General features: G+C 42.4%; 1 protein-coding gene across 2 annotated transcripts in view; it reads left to right on the top strand.

Moving 5' to 3' along the window:
* The first annotated feature begins 259 nt into the window (after positions 1-259).
* The window catches only part of SGMS1 (sphingomyelin synthase 1), a 103,609-nt gene continuing 80,693 nt past the window's right edge, over positions 260-23,175 (top strand). The window contains exon 1 of one of the 2 annotated variants that reach the window (XM_031053318.2): positions 260-390. The gene's annotated coding sequence lies outside the window, so the exon portion shown is untranslated. The remainder of the gene's footprint in view (positions 391-23,175) is intronic. The other variant, XM_031053319.2, reaches the window with a different exon arrangement.

The following is a 23,175-nucleotide window of genomic DNA, read 5'->3' as shown; positions in this document are numbered from 1 at the left end:
CCGGCTGCTTTGGGGCTTATTATTCGGTTACATGCCTGCAGAAAGCTTCTAGGAACAACGCTACACGGAAAACCAATAGCTCTGACAGCGACGAGCGTCCCGATCTGTGTCCGGACGATAACGAGCAGTGTGCCCGCAGATAACCACCCGTTTGTGGGCAGCACCAACCCGTGACAGAACACACACCCCCACCGCGCACAAGATGGCGTCGCGGGATGACACGGCGGTCACGTGAGGCGCGGTGCAGCCCGCCCCGCCCGCCGCCGCCGCACGGGACATAGGGCAGCCGCCGCCGCCCAGGGGATTCGCCCGCCCGGCGGCCGTGCCGGCTCGGCTCGACCCGACCTGACCTGCTCCGCTCCGCTCCGCCTCGGGGCTTCGCGCCGCACGGTGAGCATGACTCGTGGGTCCGGGCGGGGAGGTCGGACACAGGCCCGGGGGTGGCGGCAGGACGGGGCAGGGGTGACAGCGGGGAAGAGGCCGCGGCCGTGGCCGTCCGAGGTGGGGCCGTATAGCGGCGAGGCCGGACAGCGGTTCGGAGGTACCTGGCAGCTCAGCCTGGCGGAGGCCTCCGCAGCCCCGGAGGGTGTCCAGGCCCCCTCAGCCCCAGGGCTTTCCCTTCTGGGAAGCTTGGGTTCCCTCCGCCTGGGGGCCCTGAGGGAAGTGTGGTCTCCTCAGCTTGGGGGTATCTCGGCCCCTCAGCGCTGAGAGAACTGCAGCTTTCTGACCAGAGATCTCCCGGGCCCCGGGGCTGAGAGGGCTGTAGCTGCCTGAGCTGGTGAGACTAGGACTGAGGAGACTTCAGTTTCCTTGCTCCTCCTGGAGTGCTGGTCCCATCAGCTGTGATGCCTGGTCAGGTCTGTTCCCTTCTTCTTCAGGGTGTCTGAATGGAGGGTCCAGTCCCCTCAGCCCCAGAGGGCCCGGGGGCATTTGGTCTTCTCAGTTTAGGTGAGACTGTGGGCCTGAGCCCAGTCCACTCAGCTCAGGTAGGGCCCCCTCTCAGTGCAGGGGTTGGCTGATACCCTCAGCTCTCTGAGGTGCGGAGGCACTCCAAAAGAATCTGGAGAAGTCCACAGTGAGTGGGGAGATCTTTCTTACCTGATGACTTCAAGGGCTGTAGTGGTGGCATTAGGGCTGCACCACCTCCCTGTGTTTGAGGCGTGCTGGGTGACTGCAGCTCGAGTATTTTGGGGACGAAGAGGCTGGAAATCAGAATGGAGGGTGAGAGAGGCCTCACCGTCAGTGGCAACCTGCCAGGCAGGTGTGCTGCCTGTTTGTGAAGCTGCTTGCTGATTGTGAAATTGCTTGCTGATTGATGCACTGCATACTTGGATTTTTTTACTTGGCTCTTTTTACTGTGTTTCTGCTGGAGGCCTTGTTTTGATCAGGGTTTCTAATTTAGTCTGTCTTGTGTTAAACCTCATTAAAGAAGGCCTTGGTGCCTGAAGGCACTGTAAATACATGAGGCAAGAATGGAGATAGAGAGAAGTGTTATTTGTGAAAATGGGAGCTCTGCCATGTTGACATCATGCTGATGAGCCTTCCTGATGGAGGGAGCCTTTCTTAGCAGAGATGGAAATGGGGTGTCCATGAACATTCTTGTGTCACTTGTGCTGATGGTAGTATCAACACATGGTAATGTGATGACAGGTTTTGTAGCAGTTCCTTCAGACTCCATTCTGCCACTTCATGTCTGCATGGATGAACGTGATTTCTGTTGACTTTCACACCCATTTACAAACCAGTATAGAATACAGATGCCTGTGATGCCTGACAGTTAAAGTCAGTGGAAGTTCTGCTGTTGATCTTGGTGGGCTTGGGCTTGTCTATGTTTGGGGAATGGATATTGCACTTGAGTTAATGTGAGCTTCTGTTTTATTTTGGTGGGCATTGGAATTGCTTTAGCTTTATGAAGTTGTTCAGAGTTTAGAAACTGAACCCTGGATGGTGGGAGACAAAAGAGAAAGTCTACCTTTACAATAAAGGTAATAAACCTTTAAATCCAGAGAGATGGCCTTGATTTTCAGGGTTTGTGCATGTGGAGCAGAATTAAATTTAGCTTAGATGCATTTAAACTGTGTTTGATTTGTGCAACAAACTGTTATTCCCAAATTATTTCTCCCTCTTTTGTCTTTCACGTATCAACCCAGAGGCAACATGCCCTCACATGTTTCATTACTTTTTAATGAAAAGTTGTGATACTTCTAAATTAAATAAATCAAACTATGTGGATCATTTTCAAGACTTGGAGGTACTAATTAATACTACTTGACTACTCAGAGTTAACGGTATCCTTAAAAGCCAGTGGGTTGCTAATAGCACCTTCTACACACCTGTTCTCCATGTATATTATGGCTTCTCTCAACACCTCTCAAGCTTGAATAGGTGCTGCTTTTAATTAAATAATTGAGTTTTTTTGAACTGAACATATGGAAGAAAAACAGATATGCTGTGGGTGATGACAACTTAAAAATGCTTCCCATCTTCTGGTTGCTGCTGCTCTGCGTTGTTCAGTGGTGGTTAATTGATGTGCTAAAAATGGGTGGCCTGGGACTTAGATTTAATAGCAATTCCAGTCTGGCTGTAAGGAATGGCTGACAAATTACAGGCTTTTTAACTGGGGCAATGGGCACCCTGTAAAAATGCTCAGACAAAAATAATCCAGATCCTTGTTCTCCAGCTTGTTTGGAGTTAAAAAGAAATGCAGTGTAGCACCGTCAAAAAAAAAAAAAAAACCCAACCCCAAACTAAGAGAATTGTACGTGGCCATTTTTGTTGAACGTGACATGAGATCCTTCTCTTGTGGTGTGGTTCACAGAGATGCATGCTGCTCAAGAAGGATTTTTAAGGCTTCACAGTGAGGTAGATCCAAAGTGTTCTTTGTTGAAATAGAGCAGAGCACCTGAATGCTATTTCAGTCATGATTCAAGTGCAGCACATCAAAACCAACGGAACATGGAAAAAGTGCTCTGAAGTAGAGGTGAGCTTAAAATAAGCTCAAAACTCTGAGTTTTGAGAGGTTGGTTTTTGGTGGGCTGTGTGTTTAGTGGGATGATGTTTTTTGGTGGTGGGTTTTTCTTTTTTTATTTTTTTTTTTTAGCAATCAAAGGTTCCTGAACTGAACTCCCATGTACTGTCAGTGATTTCACAGAATCATAGAATGGTTTGGAATGCAAGGGACCTTAGAGGTCATCCAGTTCCAACTCCCCTGCCACAGGTAGGGACACCTTCCACTAGACCAGGTTGCTCAAATCCTCTTCCAACGTGGCCTTGAACACTGCTGGGGATGGGGCAGCCACAGCTTCTCTCTGCCAGTGCCGTACCACCCTCCCAGGGAAGAACTTCTGCCTAATATCTAAACTAAATCTCCCCTCTGTCAGTTCAGAGCTATTCCCCCATGTCCTATCCCTGCAGGCCCTTGTAAAAAGTCCCTATCCAGGTGAAGGCCCCGTTTAAAGTGGGGGAAGGCTGCTGTAAGGTCTTGTCCCCAGAGCCTTCTTTTCTTCAGGCTGAACAAGCCCAGCTCTCTCAGCCCTGTCCCCATAGCAGAGGTGCTCCAGCCCTTGGAGCATCTTCATGGCCTCCTCTGGACTCACCCAGGCAGGTCCGTGTCCTTCTTATGTTGGGGGTCCCAGACCTGGATACAGCACTGCAGGTGGGGTATCACAGGAGTGGAGTAGAGGGGCAGAATTCCCTCCCTCAACTTGCTGGTCATGCTTCTTTTGATGCAGCCCGGCATATGGTTGGCCAGCTCAGCATATTGTTTCCTGAAGGATTTGGTGTTATTGGAGCATTTTTTGCACCCAGGACACCAGAATGCAGATAGGGGCAGGCAGCCTTCCAGAGGCTGATACTGCATGACTCCTGTGCTGTGGATTGGAAATCTGGCTTTTAATACATTTTGTATTCCCAAAGTGTGTGGCATCATTCAAGTTAATAAAGTTTTCCCTGTCTTGCCCCATTTGCTCCCCAAAAGGTTGGGGGGAAATGCAGTAAACTGAAACAAGTGTGAAACCTACTGGCTTCTTGTGGCACTTTAATCCCAAATATATTGTATGCTTTTGAAAATCTACTTAGCAGAGGCCGTGTTTGGTGCAATTTAGTTGTGCTTGTTTTTTGTTAATAAAATGAACATATCCTAATAAGCTACTAGGTGTAACTGTTTTCCCTGTGCTTTGTATAGTTCTTAACATAAGTGAATAAGTTAAACATCTGTGAAACTATAATCTGAGCTTTGTTGTTATAGCTCTTAACCAAGAGCGTCAAAAAACAAGTCAGTCTAATTTAGGAGACTACAAGAACTCTCTTAAAGAAATGCAACTTTTAATATGTAGTTATTACTGTTGCTGGGCTTTATAGTTCACTCATCCAAATCACAGGAGCAAGATTTGTGTGAAGCAGAACATGTCCTGTTGATGCTTCTTTCATCTGTCTGTAAAGTGCTGCTGGTATCCAATTGCACATCCATATTCAAAGAAGAACACTAATAAATCTTTATTGCAAAAGCATCTTCACTAACCATAGGTTTTGCTTGTACTAATTTGTTTATATTTAAGCAAATTTTTAAAAAGAATATCTCCCTCTGCTTAATCATCACTCTGGAGTTGTTTTTTTTCTCAGACTTCCCAGCGTGGTCTGCCTTCTGTCTCCCTGAGTTTTTTTGAAGCAGTTTGGAGGTAGTCTGCTTTATTTAAACGGAACTAAGGTGAAGCATATTGCCACATATAAAAAAGACTTAAAGGGATCCCTGAAGTCCAGTATCTTGGATTTTTCTAATGCAGGAGGCATAGCTGTGTGAGAACTTGCAGCTTTCTTGGCAAGTTGATGAGTTGCAGGTGTGCAGTGGGGAGGCACTGTAGCAGAATTCCTCAGGTCTGCTCATTGGGCTGGTTTCTTGAGGTCCAGAGTTGTGTCCTTAGCTGTTTGGGACACAAGGCTTGGAAAACTTAGTGCTTCTGTGGGCATCAGATAGTGTGGGACTACAGAACTGTGTTGCCTAAGCCTTCATCAGAAAAAGAGGTAGGAGGAGTCAGAAGTAAAAACAGCAGAAGAGGTTGTAATTCCCATCTTGAGAACTGAAACAACCTTACATTAGGTATATAACCCCCAAAAACCTAGCCTTTTGGAAGGAGATCTTGCTGAATAGAGCAGCTGCTTTTCTTCGTTGCTCAAATTATGTGCAGCCATAGTTGTATGGTGCTTTTGCAGCCTTGGTTTCAGAAGGATTTTTAATAGCTGCCATCTTTTCCTGTCCAGTGCAGCCTACACCTTTAATTTCCTCGACTAAAAAAAAGAGTATTGCCTTTCAGAGTGTCTTACAATTTTCATTGCTGGTCCATTAGTGTATTAGCTTAGAGTTGTGTGTTGAATGCCATTAAATGTCACTTGCAAATTTTAAGTTGGAAGCACTGAGATTTTTGCTAATTGAATTTAAAGTCTTATACTTGAATTTATTAAAATGACAGATTCAGACAACTGAAATACTTTAATGGGAAAGTGTATAAGCATTTGCAAATTTGCTCTTGTAGGTGAATCTAACAGTGCATTTGTGCAGATTCACAGGGAGACCCTGAGCAGATAGATTAGGTTTCAGTGGGGCATTACTGTTTTTTTGTTTCATTATGGTGTGGTGACAGCTGGCAAGATTCAGTATGTTGAAAGTCTTCATGCTTGATGACATGTGTTCAGGGTCATTGTTGACACTAGCTTTAAATATTTTTATAAAAATGGTCAATGATGGAGCCTTCCTCTCTGTTCAAATTAAATTTATCCTTCTGTAGCCATAGTTTTAGGTACTAATGGAGAAAGTAATTGCTTAAGCTGTTGGTCTTTAAACTCTGTTGTGCTTTCCTTAGTTGTCTATAGGCCAGATTTGTGTTGGTTTTTTTTATGCATGAAATATCACCCTTTGCACCTGAAAGTCTGTTTGTTTGTTGTTGGTTCTTTTTTGTTGGTTGGGTTTTTTTTTTTTTCTCTTTGGGAGACAGTCTGCATAAAAACAGTGACATTAACAGTTTTTATTTATTCATTCATAACTTAAGCAAAAGAACCAAGGATTAGATAAACACAGCTCTCACCACCTACAGGAGATCTTACTGTGCAAGGTAAATATTACCCATCATTGGAAGGAGTCATAAAGATTCTTACTAGGCTTTCTTAGTGGTATAAATCTATGCCTCCCTAGATAGCATAATGCTTTTAAGAAGTTTGTCTTGAAACACTTTCATAAAATCTCTTGATACCACACTTTGACCTTCTGCCACTAAGCTGCATTTCATATTGGCTTCTGGCATGAGCTCTCCTGCCACTTTCAAGTGAAAAATTTACCAGGCATTGAAAGTTTGACTCTGCAGTTGAGCACTGTGCCAAGCCATAAAAGCCCTATTTGTACACATAATAGAATTTTTTTGCTTGCTAGGAAGGCTTGGGTAGCACTTGGTAACTGCATAGGGATGGATTTGAATCTACATACTAATGAAACAGTTCCATCTAGATTGAGCTATAGTGTCTCTTCTGCTCTGAAGTCTGTACTTTGTCTTCCTTGTGCCCCTGTTCTTCTGCAGAGAGTTATATGTAGTCAGATTATATTGCTCTGGAAAACTTTGTCAGGGAAGTTAATTTAAGAGTATTTGAAGGCTTAAAAATTATTCCTGCCGTTATAATGATGAAAAAGACCATGAAAGTGCCTTGAGGGCAGTTGCTGCAAGAATACCTGCTTGGCTATGCCAATTGCATACAGTTCTCAGAGTATGCTCACTGTTCACTAATGTAATAACTTCAAGGTGGCCACCTTTCAGTGCATGTGCTGTTGGCCCGCTTGACTAGTGATTGTGCATCCGGGCTCAATGTCTGCTTGCTTTAAATGGGAGTGGAAATCCAGTGCCAGAAGGTGAGTCAGGCAGTGGGCAGCTCAGGGTGAGCTTTGCTGTTTACAGAGAGTGCATGAATAATATAAAATGACAATGTTCTGTGGATTTTGAGTGTCTAGGGAATACAGTGTTTGTCTAATAGTTAAGTGAACAAGACTTGGAGGAAGTAAGAGGAACATATGTGTTCTCAGAATGCTGAAGTTGGTCATTTGTGGGGCAGGGTGTTGAGAAGAGGCAGTGTAGGGGGTAGGTGGTGTTCAAAGCAGCACTGTGAACAGCGCAAGAACGGGCAAAAGAGGATGAATGAAAGCAGATGAAGGTCTCAACGAAACACCTTGAGAGAACATCTTGTTCTGTTTCCACCAGTACTTTTGGGATGCTAGTGTGTGCATTTAATGGAAATATGATTTTTATGGAGATTCACTGTGCTACAAGAAGTTTGCATTTGCCAAAAGCAATATTTAGTAATGGGCTAGGGTTTCTTCTTGAAATAGCGCAAAAGCCTTATTTTGCAGTAATGAGCAATTGACCACAAATTAACAAAATGACTTGTCAGATACTGCCTTTGGTTTTGCGCATATACAATTTCCTATTTCAGTTTTTCTCCTTTTCAAAATGTAAATAAATTGTTCATCAAAGGACATTTTAAAAGCCAAAACAGAGCCCAAAGCACATTTGAGTGTATTAATTGCATTCTGATATGCTGTTCAGTTTCTTTGTGAATGCTTGCAAGAAAACAAGTACCTATGCTCAGATGACACAGACCCATACAGCCACGTGTCTTACCTTCCAAGCCTCTATAATGCTTGTGAGAGGCAATGCCAGAGTCCAGCTGAGAGTTCAGCAAGTATAAATAGCTACAAGAATATCTGTAGAGATGACAGTCACAGAAAAGTTTGTTACCTCCTGTTCAGAGCAAGGCTAGCTTCAAAGGTACATGAGGTGTTGAAAATCTCTAGGGAAAAAGATCTATTGCTGTAAGATTCTCACATGGTCTTTGGGGAGAGGGATTCTTACCTCGTGTGTAGAGAGTCCATCCTGCAAGCTTTATTCAGTGCTATGGTGGAATGGGAGTGGAGAAGAGGAAAGAACATGAGATACAGGTAATTAGATACAGGTGCACCATGCAGTAGAAAAGGCCATTAGTTGTTTTCTTCTCTGTGCCTGTCCAACTGAGCTGATATTTTCAATGGATTACCAGTTATTCCTTAAAGATCTTGACTTCTGAATGGTGCTGCTTAACTCGCATTTCATCATGGCACAAGTGAATTGACAGTCATTTTATAACTGCCTACAGGGAACTTTCCTTAGCCATTTTATTGAGTGGCTGCCAATCTTTAAACTCCTTTTATCATTATTCCCATTAGAAGACTTCTTTGCTAATACTGCACAAAGCACTTAAGAGGTTAAAAGTGAGTTGTTTGTGTTAACTTTGTAATCCCTCTTGCACTGGTAATAGTGCTTTAATACTGTCCATTTGTAGCTGAATATGAGCAAATATTTTAAATAGTTGTTCGCTCTACAAAAAATGTTTATTGGCTTTATAAATGGCTTTGTATTTTATTCATTAATCATCTGGGAATCTTGTTTCCGTGTTCAGGACTCCCTTTCTGTTTTTTTTTTTCATAGCTGTAGCCTGAAAGCAGACTATACACTAGAAATCATAAGGAATTGCTCTGTTCCTTCAAGTGGTTACACTGTAATAGCCATGTGTTGAAATTCAGCCTGCAAGATGCAATGCCATGCTACTAAATTAATTACTTGTGTTTATTTGCAGATTGGATAATAACCCAGCCAGTGTTTGGCCCTTCTGCTATAAGCTTTGCAAAATTGCGAAGCAGATAATGCTTTTCCTGCCTCTCTCTAGCTGCGCTTTTCAGCACATGTTGAGGATGGGGTTGGTGGTTTATGTGTTTCTGTTACATGCAGCTGGGGGGATGCTGAAGCTCCAGCCTTTTCAAGATGAAGATTCTGATGTCAGGTCTCTCAGCATGTGCAAAATTCATCATAGCAAATTAAAAAGCCAGAGCAGCTTGATAATTATGAAAATCCAAGTGGTATTTGAGTTTGTTTACCTGATTTCAAGAAAATGAAATCTAGTTTTAGACTGCTTAATAAATATAATTAATAAACTATATCTGAATACTTTCAAGCACAAATAGGTTTGTAGAGACAATTTTTATACTGTGTGATAAGGATTTATTTTTCCTGTGACCTGTGTCAAGGTGAAGCTTATACATCTTTTGTAGCTAAGGTGCTACTGCTTGTAATTGCCTTGTGTTTCCAGCTGTGTTGTGCATAGTTCACCTTACAGCATGAAGTAATTTCAAAGTAGCTGAATATATAACTGAACAATCCAATAAATATACCTTACTTGTTCTGTTGTTCAAAAAGGGGTAACTAGACCTCATAGTCTTGGTTACTCAGGCATAGATGAGGCACACAGTTCAGTCCTGTCTGTTTTGTAAGCTCGTGCACAAATGTTATCATTGAGACTTTGACTAATTGCAGGATGTTTAATCTGCATGCAAATGCTAATAAGGATGGTGTGCTAGTTTCTAAAGGATCCTAGGTGATTTATTATGAGCTTTAGTTTAAGTAGCAATGAAGATCTTTCTGATGTTTTCAGCATGTGGATCAAGTCCAGATGCTCACTGGAGATGAGCTGCTCGAATTTTTCTACAGTGAGGGAGTCTAGTTTTCTTTGGTGCAGTACTCTGGGCTGGTGGTGGCAGGGAGGCTTGTGGAAGACAGAGGCTTCCCACTCAGTGAACCAGGTGAGATATGAATGACTTGGGGCATAAGCTGTGATCCCTATCACTAAATCTCTTCTTTTAGGTTGAAAGGCTGCAGGTTCAATTCCCAAAGTTCAGGTGTGTCTCTCCAAAGTGAGCTTTCTGACCTGAATTGATTCATGGTTGCCATAGAGCTGGTTGGTGTTTTTGGTTTTTTCTTTTCCTCTCCCCCTTCTCTTCACCTCTCCAGTTGCCAGTGTTAAAGGGTGTCCCAGGAGGTTTTGGATAAGTGTTGTGGTTTACCTAGCAAAAAAGGACCTTATCAAGAGGAAAGTAGCAACACACTGAATGTCAGCATGTGGGATCATGCCCAAATTGTCCGCTCTCACTAGCGCTGTAGACACTGACTTTTCTTCCAGGTCTGTGTCATGCAAAATAGCAATGTCAATCTCTGCACCACCGAGATGGAATAACTTCTGCAATTACTGTGTTGACTCCATCAACAAACTTTCTTTATGACTGATGTGGTTTTGAGTTGTGGGTTTGTTTTTTTTACCTTTTTTTTTTTTTTTTTTTTTAAGAAAACACCATGACAGGCAATTGTGGGTCTGTAGTAGACTAAACTGAAGTGGGTATGAATGTGTGTCAGGTTTAGTTCTTGCATCCTTTTGTCTTTGCTCTTAATGTTGCTAATAGGTGATAAAAGAGGCAACATAAACTTCATCTAGTAGAAAGAAGTCATCATCTTAATTCCACAGACACTTCAAAGTGAAATGTCTGAGGTAGGGTGATGAAATGCTGGCACAGGTTGCCCAAAGAGGTGGTGGATGCGCCATCCTTGGAGACATTTGAGGCCAGACTGGATGTGGTTCTGGGCAACCTTATCTAGTTGAATCTTTGCAGGTGAGTTGGACTAGATGAAAGTACCTCTGAAGGTCCTTTCCAACCCAAACTATACTCTGATTCTGTGACTAAGTATTTGAAGAGTGGATAATGTTGATGTTTCTGTATTTATAGCTTTAAAAATGGGTGGAAAATTAAAATAAAGAGGTGTGATCTCTGTATTGGGTTCTCTGGAGGCAGTATTAGTCTCTTCTGAATTTGAGGATTTGTGTCCTTTCAAGGACTGCTTTAAAACATTCTTTTTTTTTTTTTAATAAAGCAGGGTGAATTATTCTGTGGTCATTTATATAAAGTGACTTGGCTGCATGTGTAATAATAACCTACATATTTTATTTGTGCTGTTCTTATTTTTAAACTAGTATCTCAAGTCAGTCTCCTAAAAGACAGATTGTGTTGTACAGGGCATGTTAGATTGTCTTGAGCAAAGTACGTTCCCTGTTTTTAATTGGCACGTTTACTGCTATGATTTACGTTCACAGGGTGAGGGCAGCACTGTTCCTCCAGTGGCTTAGACAAGTGTTAAAAGCTAACTGTAGGGAGGAAGAGGAGAGTTTGTTTTTAAGCACAGTTTTTAATGAAAGTATTCTCAGCATGACTTAGTAAGTATTCCTAAGTTAAACCTACCAGTTGTGGTTTCTGTCGTCAAAGTGGGTAGAGGTTTGGACAAGGCTCAGGAATGCGGTTGCAATCATATACTTTCAAATCACTTTTTATAGTATCCTTCTGGCCTTTCTGGACTGCTGATCTTCTCACCATTTCTCCATGTCTTCCTCCTCCTCCTGTCCGTTCACACCTTTTCGAGCCCCTGCCATGTCCTGTGAGACCTGTGTTGCCACCACCTTCCTCCTGGGCTCATAGATATCCCTGAGAGGTGGCTGTTGACCCAAGGGGCATGGGGAACACAAACCTGATCTCTCCAGCTGCTTGTCATTAGAAAAAGGAGGGACAGCAGTGGGTTGTGAGGGAGCCCCAGCTGAATGCATAGGGGAAATTGAAATCCACTGCCCAGTTACAGAGTTGCATCTGTTGCTATGGAAATAGAGTGCCTTGGCTCTTGATCAGAAAGGGTTAGTCATGGCCACACTGGAACACATGGTGTAGGTACCACTGACTCCTGCTTTGCTGATGGTGACCTTGTGTCTGGGGCTTCTGATAAGATGAGAAGGGAATGAGAACTTGATAGTTATCAACAGCTGCCTTTTCTGGATCAGTAACCAGGTTTGTGTGTGTTGTTTATATACTCAAATGTAGGAATATTGTTCTGGCAAGTGCATTGCCAAGCTCAGATTCTCTTTTCATGCTCTCATGCAGTTAACTTCCTAGAAATTTCAGGGAGGGGATGAAAATAGTGTAGATAGTTTGTAACAACTGGCCATAGCTGATCAAATGTAAAGTGTGGGCTGTTTTTTTGGATGGGTGTTAAAGCAGGAAAGTAAGCCTGAGTTAGTAAGGTCAGCATAAGAAATTTAGGGTATGTGTTGCTTTTCTTGTAAATTATTCGTAGAGAATGTTTCCTTTTTTCTTAATGAAATGGCTTTTGCCACTTGTGTCAATCCATCTTTAATCCTATATAGAAAGACCCATGGCTATATCTGATGAGAGCAGAATCTGCTCATGCTTTTGGGACTTAAGATATCCCTTTTGCAGGTACCAGCTCAGCAGTTAAGCTTATTACAGTAATTCTGTTGTGCCATTCGGGTTGTTTCTCACCCTTCCCCCAGTCAGGCTGTTCAGCAAGCACCCTCCAAGTGTGGAGTTGTGGGGAGCATGGGAGGATGCTTTGCCACGATTACTGCCCCCTCTTTTAACAACCAAAAAGCAGTGTGTGGAGTTACAAGGAGGGAGGATCCTCATCCTGCTTCTTGCAAGTGTGCATGTTTGGATTTTCACCAAGCTGCTTGTGATAAAACAGAACAAAACGTAACCACTGAAGGCATCCCAGTTATGTTCCCGCCCAGGTCATACGTGCCACTTGTGCCGTGCTTGCTCTGCGAGAGATCAGCCTGCATGTTTACATCCAGAAGCTCGACCAGGATGACAATTTTGGGTTTCGAGTTCTGCTTTTCCCAGCAAATGTATGTGTAAGGCTGGAGTCAGGGATAAGCATCCCCCGAGGGCAGAGCACGGCAGGGCAGGGGAGGGAGAGATGGCTGCAATTCCTGGATGTGCAGGGCTGCCTCTCCTCCCTCCCCGCGGAGGGGATGATCCCATTGGAGCAATCAAGGGAAACTGGCAGTTTTTTAGCAAGCCCCAAGACTTTGCAGATGACTTTTGTCAGAGTGGAACAGATTCCTTTTCCTGACCCTGAGGTGTGTCTAGTTTTGGGGCCTGTGGCTGGGGGGAGGTAGATGCAAAAAGCATGCTTTTGTCAGATCCGAGGCAAATCTGCAGTATAAAGGTTTCTTTTGCTGATAAGTGGAAAATGTTGTACTACCGATGGATATAAGGACTTGGGTGCTGCTGGCACATCATTTTTTTTCTTTTCTTGAATTGAGAACCGAGAGCAAGCAACCCCAAAACGAAATCCTGTAAAGCAGAACTGGTGAGTTAATATCATGTTGTGTAACAAGAATGGTCAGGAACAGCCATTTTCAGATTAGTTTAATGTCGTGATTAGTTTTATATATTTATTTATTTACTTATTAATTATGGTACCAGTGCTCTTTTTGGTGTTATATTACTGTTCTTCCTTTTGAACAAGGCATCGTGGGGTCTTCTGTTTGTGTAGGGGAAGATCCTTTCTACTGAGTGACTCCTTGTTCCCAAGTGTAAAATTTCTCTGCAGCCCCAGCAGCACTTTTCCCTTTTGAGGAAGATGTAGTTCAAGTTTCCTGCATCTTTTCCGTGATTTTTAGGAGAAAATATGCCGTTTTGTTTTGGTCGAATTTGCAGATATACTGCTGGAGCTCTGGTTTTCTCTTTCCTGACAATTTAGTGTTTTTGCACCTCTCAAATAATTTGATTAACTGTTAAAACTGGAAGAGGCAGTTTGGCATTTATAAAACTAATGGAAAACTTGAGTAACACATGCATTATAGGAGATGGCCTCTCAAAAAGGGAAGTGATACAAAAGCCGGTAATATTTTCCTTGTTGACAAACCTGTTTGGAAGAGATTTTAAATCCCTCACATCTGTGCAAATGCAATTTTCAGGCTGCTGAATTTTTTCAGGCTGTTACTATTTTTAATAGGAATAGACCAGAGCAGGGAATTCCTTCTTTGCTCTCCAATGCAGTGCTTTGGTTTCTTCAGGGAACTTGTCTTTCAAAAACCACAGTTGGGTACCTGGGTGCGGTATCAAAGTTTACCACAGAAACTGCCGGAGGAGAAAGTATTTCAGCAAGAGCTGAATTCCTAAAACCCACAGTAAAACTCTTCAAAGTGTAAAAGCATTGAGGTTGCATAGTGAAAATGGAGAGATGATGAGGACTAACTGATGAGACATCGGAGAGAGTGAGTTGCTCATACAGGTCAAAACTAGGCTGGTCGTACTTCTGGCTTTGGTGCCTGAGGCTTTTAAAGTAATGGTGGTGGTGTCGAGAGGGTGACACAGTGGTTCCTCAGTCCCGAAGAGCTGCCTGTCTGTTAGCCCCACACCTGTGCCTTCCCCAGCTCCGCGCCTTCAGTGTGCAGTGGAAGGATCTTTAGTTTTGTGGCTCCTCTTTGGAAGTGGTAAAAGGTAAGTCAGAATATGTATTTGAAGTCACAGTATGTATCCGTTAATTGCATTGGTAGCGATTCTCAGGCTGCTGCAGAATAGCCGAGGCTTTGCGAGGTGCCGAATAGCTGCGCGGGAGCCGCAAAGTGCATCTTTCTCTGTTGCTTTTGTGGTCATCGCCCGGGTTTGGTTATCCTACAGAGCTTTGCTCTGCCTTGAAGGCAGAAGCTTAGCAAACAAAGCGCTCTCAAAAGCAAACTCTGAAAGTGTCTCTCTTTCGTAAAGAATTTCTAAACGAATACCGATCGTCGTTTCACTGTAGCCTGGGACATAACCGTTCTTACCACTTTTTTTTTTTAACTGCATAAGAGGGATTTTGCAGCAATGCATAGATGCTTTTTTAATGCACAGAAGCAAGATTAAAAAGCAATTACCCTAGCCTGAGAGGGCCGTGGTCCAGAAAATTCATTTTCCAAGTCGATGGCTTTTAGGCCAAGACAAGGTGGAAAACTGAAGTATGAGAAACAAATTTCTGCTGTACTTTATTGCTGTGAAACTTGAATTACTTTATCTACGGACACTTTGTGCCGCCCTCCAGTGACCCCTCAACTCCTCCCTACCCCCTACCAAGTCATCTGCCACTTGTCAATGTGTGTGTTCAGACCACTTAAAAAGCGCTGTTACTGAGATTTAGATATCATTTGCATCAGATTAGGGATGTATTGATTTTTAGCACAAGATAACTGTTGCTAATCAGCCACTCTTATACACTGCTTTGTAGGCTAATTAAAGACCCAGTTGTCACTCTGTAACTTTGGTTTTTACTTGCAATGTATTAGTCAAGTGCAAATCCACCCTGAATTCCTTTCCTCCAGTGCATATATACGCAGGTGTCTTTTCTGGCCGTTGCAACAAAAGAAAAAAAACCTCTTCTCGGGAGAGAAAAGCTTCTGCTGAATTTGGTATGTACAGAAGATGAAAGTAGAGCCTTGCTGGGAGTTTGAGGACTGTGGCTTCTCTGAACGTGGCATATTGTCAGAAGGGTTGCTGCTGAATTCCTATGTTTTACAGCCACGAGGGATTAAACCGCTTCCAGCATACAGATAGCAAGGCCTCTTCTTGCTTGGCCTTCAGAGACCTAAGAAACAGTCCCGATTTGTGAGACTTGGGAGCAGGCTGCGCCTCAGCTGGGTCACCGAGCTCCTCTGCAGACCCAGGCATGGAATTCAGTACTCCCATGGGGCAAGTCTGCATTGAATTACTGTGCCATTACCTGTATCATGCTGCTCTGGTGAACAGAGCTGCCTTCCAGCCTCCTCCTTCTCATTGATAACTGTGGCACCAGTAGAATTAGCAAAAAGGAACATGTAAGACAATGTTAATGTGATAGCAGAAGTGCTGTCTCACTTCAGCTGCTCTTAATCTCAGACTTTAATTGAGTATGAGAGGCTGGTGAGATGTGCTGGATAAGTTTAAAAAAACACACCAGACTGAACCAAAACCAACAAACCAAAAAGCCTCACTGTGAAAGGGGAAGAAGGAACTGCAGCAGAGCTTCAGTGTGTCAGTCTCTGCTTGCACTTCTGGGTGCACAAGGAGTTGGGAGGGACACAGCTGGGACAGTGACCCCAAATGACCAAAGGGATATTCCATGCATTATGGTGTCATGCTTAGCATATAAAGCTGTGGGAAGAAGTGTGTGTGTGTGAAGTTTGTAGTGATGGTGTTTGTCTTCCCAAGTAACAGTCACACAGTGGAGCCCTACTGTCCTGGAGATGGCTGAACGCCTGTCTGCCCATGGGAAAGAGTGCATGGATTCATTGCATGTCCTTTTCATGCGTATATGGCTTTTGCTTTCCCTATTAAGCTCTCTTAAACTCAACCCACAAGTTTTCTCACTTTTACTTTTCTGATTCTCTCCCCCATCTCGATGTAGGGAGAGTGAGTGAGTGGTTGTGTGGGGTTTAGCTGCCAGCTGGGGTTAAATTGTGACACCCTATTAAGCAAGAAGCAAAAAAGCAGCATTTGATCTAGTTCATGAGGATGATGACACGTTCTTTGTGAGTGGCTTGTGGCTATGGGGAAATCACACGTGAAGGTGACATCAGTATGACAGTATAAATCTTGCTGCTGTGACTCCAGAAATGCTGAATGTGAGTTGAAGATGTAGCTGATGTAACTAAATGTGAAATGGAAAGTTTGGCATTTTAAAGTTTGTTTTCAGCTATTATGCCTGTGCCCATCCTTTCTTTCCCTCCTGCATGAGATGTTATAACCTAAAAATAAAATGTGTTGTGTGGGGGGAATGGGAAATGAGATGGTATGACAGATTTCGGCTTTCATTGCACCAATGTTTGCTCTGTGTGAGAGGTTTTCTTCTGGTCAGTGAATTCTGTCTAGGTCAGAGTAGTTTAGACCATTCATTGTGCAACTGAGACTGGGCTAATGTTCATCTGTTCTCTGTCCTGCAATTAATGCAAACACCAAATAGAAAGGGGAAATTGAAGAAGATAAAAGGTTGCTACAATTTTTCTGAGGTGGGCATAACCCTTGTAGATCTATGAAAACGAATGAGTTTGTTTTCTATGTCACTGTCCTTATGCACTGACTGGGAAAGGTCTCTTGGTGAGGTGGTGACCAACTGTTAATGCCATTGATTTAAAACACTGATAGGTCACTGGCGATATTTGGCCTGTCTGTGGTAGAGGGATGACTTAATTGAAATAACCAGGATAGCTGTGTCTTTTCCCAAATGTTTAGAGAAGAATTTGAGTGGACAGGGAGGCTGAAGGTCACTTTTACAATCCATGACATGTAAATTCAATGGTACAAGGTAGCTTTGCCTGTTGCTCTTTGTGCTGACTGGCAGGATCCCTATGGCTTTTAGTTTGACACATTTGACATTTGCTACAGCATAGGTGCTCTTGCACGCCTACTTCTATGTGTTTCAGAGTTAGACTTACTCTCCGGGTGGGTTTGTAAGCATGTGTCTGTGGAGAAAGAAAAAAGATCTAATTTTTAAAGATTGTAGCTGTCTTGTAAAACCTGGAGGTGCTGAATGATCCTTTTTGTATATGAGAACCCTGTCTCTCCTGTGATTTCAGAGGTGAAGTATAGTTTTTCTTTTCTCCTCTCCTTTTTTTTTTCTTTCCCTTTTTCTCTTTTTTTTCCTTTTATCTTTTTTTTTTTTCTTCCCCCACCTCTTTTTTTTTTCTTTCCCTTTTTTCCTAAATTAGGACTTGAAAATGTTGTGTGACTTGATGCTTTTGGTGTTCCTACCTTAGGAAGTACAGCTGATGGTTTTGTATGTTGCATTTAAGCAAAATAGCTAATTTTGGCTGTTACTATGCCTGGTGTTAGCTACTTTTCTTTCCAGTGTAAGAAAAAATACTGGAAAATGAAGTCTATCTGGTTTTACTGTTGTGGTGGTTGTGATGTGCTCATTATCCTGCAACTTGTTCAGTACTAAGCAATAATAATGATTTTTTTTTTTCTTTTTGGAGCAAGACTGGAATTATCTGTGTTCACACAAAATCTGCATGCAAGTGCCAGGTGTCTCGTCAGGAACCTGTAATAAACTTGCTAGCTCTTGCTTGAGACTCATCTAATATTTTTATATGTGTTATGCAAGACTAGTCTTGAACAAGTCTTGTAGGGCTGAAGTTAACCTCATAGAGGGTAAGCCCCAAGTTGACCAAGGTTTATTCAAATTTGTTTCTTGTGGGCTTTTTTTGGTGTATTGGGTTGTCTGGGTTTCACTGCTTCAAGTTCCTGTTTGTGTAAGGTCTCCCCACACTGGGTGAATTGCAACTTTTAAGGCAGTATGATTAAGAGCTATGTGAAGGTCCACACTTGTAGTACCTTACAAGAAGATGGCTTATCAAACTGTAGGGCATATTTTTCTGCACATACATTTGTTTGTAACTTGCTGTTTTGTTACCCCAGCTTAGAATCTTCTAGTGTTTTTAAATATAAAAATACATGTAGTGTTACTTTCCTGTAAATGTTCATATAAGGAATTAAACAGAGCAGGAAAACATTTCCTTACCTGCAGGTCACAGTCTTAAAAGCTCTTTCCCACCCCTGGTTATATTTGGTTAATTCTACATTTGTAATGTAGCTTGAGTTAAGTCCATTGGTTAACTGGGCAGTTTATGGACATGAGGAACTGGTGCAGAACCAGCTTGTGGTTGGGAATTTCCTGGCAGGGTCAAACAACAAAACCACAACCCAAGGAAAGTGTGCACCTGAGCTCTAGGCTGGCAAACCTGCTAAGTCAAATAAGGAGACAGTATAGAAAAACGCACTAAGCAATAACTGTTGCAGAACCAGTACAGTGGTTACTGTCCCCTGATCCCTCTTTCCCTTTGCCTAGCCCCCAACTTAGGTGTACTGGCCTTAGCAAGAAGGTACACCTCATCTGATTGAGCTTTTGCTGCTCTGCTAAAACAGGGATCAGGAATCAAATACGTTGAGAGCATGTCTACAGCATGTCTTTAAATAAGTAGACCTTTGAGTAAAAAAGGAGATGCTTCTTTGCTTCTTTTGAACGATAATGTTCTTAATATGTCTGTCTTCCAGTTCTGTACTCCTGGTACAGCACGTTGTGCTGAATTGTGATTAAAGTCTTCTCTATCAACTGTTATGGTTTAGTTTCTGGTAACCAATGTGTAGTTAATTCCTCTTGTCTCAAATAACAGCTTCGCTAATGTGCTTTAGGCAGTTTTGTTTTTAAGGTGGGCATGACTATTGTAAGACTTAAGTGTAAGGGATCTGCTGGCCAGCTGGATTTCACTACTGCAAGTTAAATTGCAGACCAGGCTGCAGGGAAAACTCCTTTTACTTTTATAGTGGTTTTCCATAGCCTGCTTAGTCGGAAAGACCCCGTAAGTTTTATATTACTCTGTTGCAACATCAGGTTTTTCCTACTGATGCAGTGGGCTGCTCTGAACTCAGAGTGAGATGGCCCCCTTGCTTCCTCCTCTGCTTGTTCTCAACCATGTTATGATGACCCTCCTTAGCATCTGTTAAGAGCATTCTACTCTGCTTTTTGTTTGTGCTTTTTACTTTAGTATAATCGTCTTTTACAGCTCTAAAGCCTTAAGGAAGAAAGTTTATGGCAATAACTGCAGGTGTTGCAGCTTTTTAGTGTGCTAATGCTAAAACTTAAGTTTTTCTTTAATGTTTTTTGGAGCCAATTTTTTTTTTTAAAGGCCTTTCACCTTCTGTGTAAACCACTTAGAGGCAACCTTTACCCACAGTGTGGAATGCAGCCATTGTGAACGTTGCAGTGTGAGCAAGGACCTCTCTGCATAGTTGAGGGCCAGGGCTGGGATGTCATGGGGCAAAGTGTCATATCTAAATGTTAATTTTGATGAGCATATCACACTCCAAGCCATTTATAGTATGAAATATTACTGGCATCTGCAACCAGATTAATTTTTATTTATAGAACAGTTCACAGTAGTTTTTCTTACCAAAATTGCCACTGAATATTGCTGTGTAGTAACAACTGGAACAACTAGAAATGGTATTTGCAGAGTGCTGGCTTGACACCAGCCCTATCAGGTTCCACTGCAGAAAAACAGACCACAGGTGATGGCAGAAAGGCATTGGAAAGTGTATCTAGTAAGTATGGTTTAGCACTGACACTAGCAGATGTGTATTGTCCCACTGTTAACCAGTGGCATTATCATATGTCTTTCATGCAGTGCCATGGTCAGCTCTGTCACCTGTTGGGAGAGTTGCTGTTCTGTCTTTTTGTTCTGTAGGCTGTTTAAATACTAAAGAAAATACGTAGTATGTTGTTGTCATTTGTTGAATGTTGCTAGCAGCATTAGAGGCCAAAGTGATCAACTTTTTTTGATATTTAGATACTTACGCTTTACCAGAGATGATTTACATTCATGAAAGAATGTAAATATCAGTTGTTCTGCTGCTTGAAAATATTAGCATGACATCTTAGGAATCATGAAGGAGCTTATTGAGATGAAGTCTATTTTTGCATTTTTTTTTTTGCACAGAAAAGGCACGTTTCTTGTATTTGTTATTTTACAGTAAAGGTTTTCTAAAACATCTCCCATATGTTATTACAGAGAAGTGTCTTCAATCTCTGGTTTGTAACCTGACATCTGTTTAGGAGAAAGAGCTGAGGGAGAAAACACTTGTGACATCTTAGAAGTTAGGTGGTAGTAGTGTGAACATACCTGCTTGAATCTGTAAATAGCTTGGGAGCCAGAAACAGGAATTTCTTTCCAGCTTCTCAGCATGGGAGGAGGTATGCAGCAGTAACTGGAGTTCCAAGGAGCTGCAAGTGGGATGTAGTCACTTCTCTGCACAGCAATGGATGTTTTTGGACTCATTGCCAGATAATGTGATGGACACAAAATTTAGCAGGGATCAAGTGAGTTGGTGTGGGGGGGTGAGGAAGCTGAAGAAGTATTTGGATGAGAGATTTCCCAAGCATTCATCCCCTTAAACCTCAATACAGTTTTAAGAAACTCCTGGAGCTGAATGTAGTCAAAGTCTCAGACAGAGCCTTGTCAGACACCAGGCCTGCTGTTCAGCTGCTCTTACGTGTTTGTTCAACTTATGGAGCAGAGCAGCTTTGATTTTTCTTTTTTGTTGCATGGGGATGGCATTAACATAAAAACCCTGAAGCCTGGGGTGACTGAATTTCAGAGTTGTAATAATGGGGGCAAATGCCAAGCTTTTACTTGTGTGATGACAACACTGAAGGGAATCTCTGTGGAAGGTGGTCACTGATCTTGGATATTCTGGCTTCAGCCCAGAGGTGTTATGGGAATGATACCTTCTGTTTTTCCATTTCACAGCCTTTCTTTGATTGAGTTTTGCTGGACAGTAAGGTGAATTGAAAAGGAGGTTAAAATAGCATGGGACAGCTGCCCATGAGGGCATATGTGGCAGTTTGTTGTTCCAAGAGCTGTATAATTATTTTGTAAATTGTGTAGAAGAGACTCACATACAAAGTACTAAATGATATTTTAAGAGCTTAAAAAGGTTTAAAGAAACATCATTTGTAAATGTCATTGTTGCTAACAGCACATTTTTATGTACTCAAAATACCTTTAACTGCTGAGGTAACGTAGGGTGAGCTGCTTGGGCACATTGAGTTGCATTTGCCAGATGAGTGGAGAATGTGTTCAGGTTTTTTTTGTTTTGTTTGCTTGGCTGGTTTTTGTGTGGTGGTTAGTTTGTTGGTTTTTGTTTGGTTTTTTTTTTCTCCAGGTTGGTTTTAGCTTGCTTGAAAAGCTTGAGCAATGGACACAAAACTTGTCAGCATGTTTCCAGCTGTCTTAGGCAGTCTCTCCTGACCTCCTTGCCCAGGAGAACTGTTGACATCCACTGCTGCTTCTGGAGTTTGATGAACTCCATGCTATGCACCAGCTTCTGGAATTCGGTGCACTCCATGCAATGCACCACATGTCTTTGGAGGAGCTGCAAGACCAGAGTAAGCTGCTGTTTGCCTTTGATGCTGGGCACAAAGGAGACTTTGAGTCACCAGCTGAGTATTGAGTTTCAGAAGCAAATCTGAACTAATGCTCTTAACCCTGCCAGAGCTGAGAAAAACACAACAGATCTGGTTTTGTTCTCTGCTTATTGGCCTTAATTTCTACAGACTGCACAGTCTGTAAATGACCTTGTCTCTCCGTTCTGTCTGTCCTTCGAGATCTGCATGTACACATACTAGCATACATCTTATTTTCCCCATTCTTCCCAGGCCATCATTGCCACTACTCTGCAGGAACCATATTCCAGCTAGTGAGGTTTCATATAGTAACTGTTCACATATTAGAAGCTGAAAAAAACCCCAACCAATTTCTCAACTGTCTGGTCAATGAAGGGTGCATCTCCTTTTATCAAAACGTTATTTGCATTCCTCTTTCCGTAATAGCTTTGTATCAGCTATTACTTCTTAAAAATGCCTGGATAGGTGGAATATGTCTAACAAGGGCCTCTTGTTTTAAAGCACTTGCAATATGGGAAGAGCTAAGTTTTTAAACCTGCTGTGGTTTGTTTCCGAATCAGTAGGTAACTTGACAAGGAAGGCTTTTGTGTGTGAAGTCATGTGTTTAAATATAGAGTGAATTCTGATACATGATGTTGCTTGCAGGTCGAGGTGAACCATTTCTGTCTCTATCCCCTTAGCGCAAGCATGTAGACCGTGCTTGTCATGGAGTCCTCTGCTTTCACCCCTTCTTGTCCAGCTCCTGTAAAGCCAAAATAGCTACCAGTCAATGGAAAATGATCCATGAGATGGCAAACACTAGTTTAATCAGTAAAACTAAGCAGTATAGTAAGCAATTTGAGATACTTCCTATTGTTGGCAGAAGACGGGAAGCTTTGCTTGTGTTGCTGTCTGTTGCAAGACTGGCAGTGAGTTCTGTATTACGGTTTGTACCCTGCATTGCTTATCAATGACATGTTTGCATAATGAGCTCACAAGGTATGGTACGAAAGGTCACCAGCTGAAGGGAAGGCTTGTCATTTTCTCATTGCTTTTCGGGAAGAGGCATGTGATCTTTTATGACTAGGTTTGCTGATTACAGGTTGAGGCAGTCCTTGGTGGATTTGCCAGTAAACAAGGAACATGTGTTTCAGAAGCAAATATTGCAGCAGACAGCATTGCATTCAGAAAAATGTTATAACAGTATGTCTTGAGATTATGATGACAGCTGAGGCTTTCGAGAAAGTCCTCGTAAGAGATACATATGTGTATGTGCACTAAGTGGACTGCTAGTGGGAGCTGTATGTAATAGTGGAAACTTCCTTCCAAATAATGATTCAGAAAGTATTACCTGTCTAAATAGCCAGACCAAGGGTTTTTATAACCAGGGGAAATTACATAGATAGATCTAGCTGCTGCTGATATCCTGAAAATTACTTAACTATGAGTTAGTTGCAGTGTGTTTCATTGTATTAATGTTTTCTAACCTAGTAATAGCTTGTTTGGTTTAGGGTTAACTTATCTCAGCTATCAATCTTCAAAT

The sequence above is a fragment of the Melopsittacus undulatus genome, chromosome 4 (genome assembly GCF_012275295.1).
Source record: "Melopsittacus undulatus isolate bMelUnd1 chromosome 4, bMelUnd1.mat.Z, whole genome shotgun sequence".
Lineage (NCBI taxonomy): Eukaryota > Metazoa > Chordata > Aves > Psittaciformes > Psittaculidae > Melopsittacus > Melopsittacus undulatus.
Note: the sequence above shows the minus strand (reverse complement) of the source record. Positions and strands in the feature narration are given on the sequence as shown.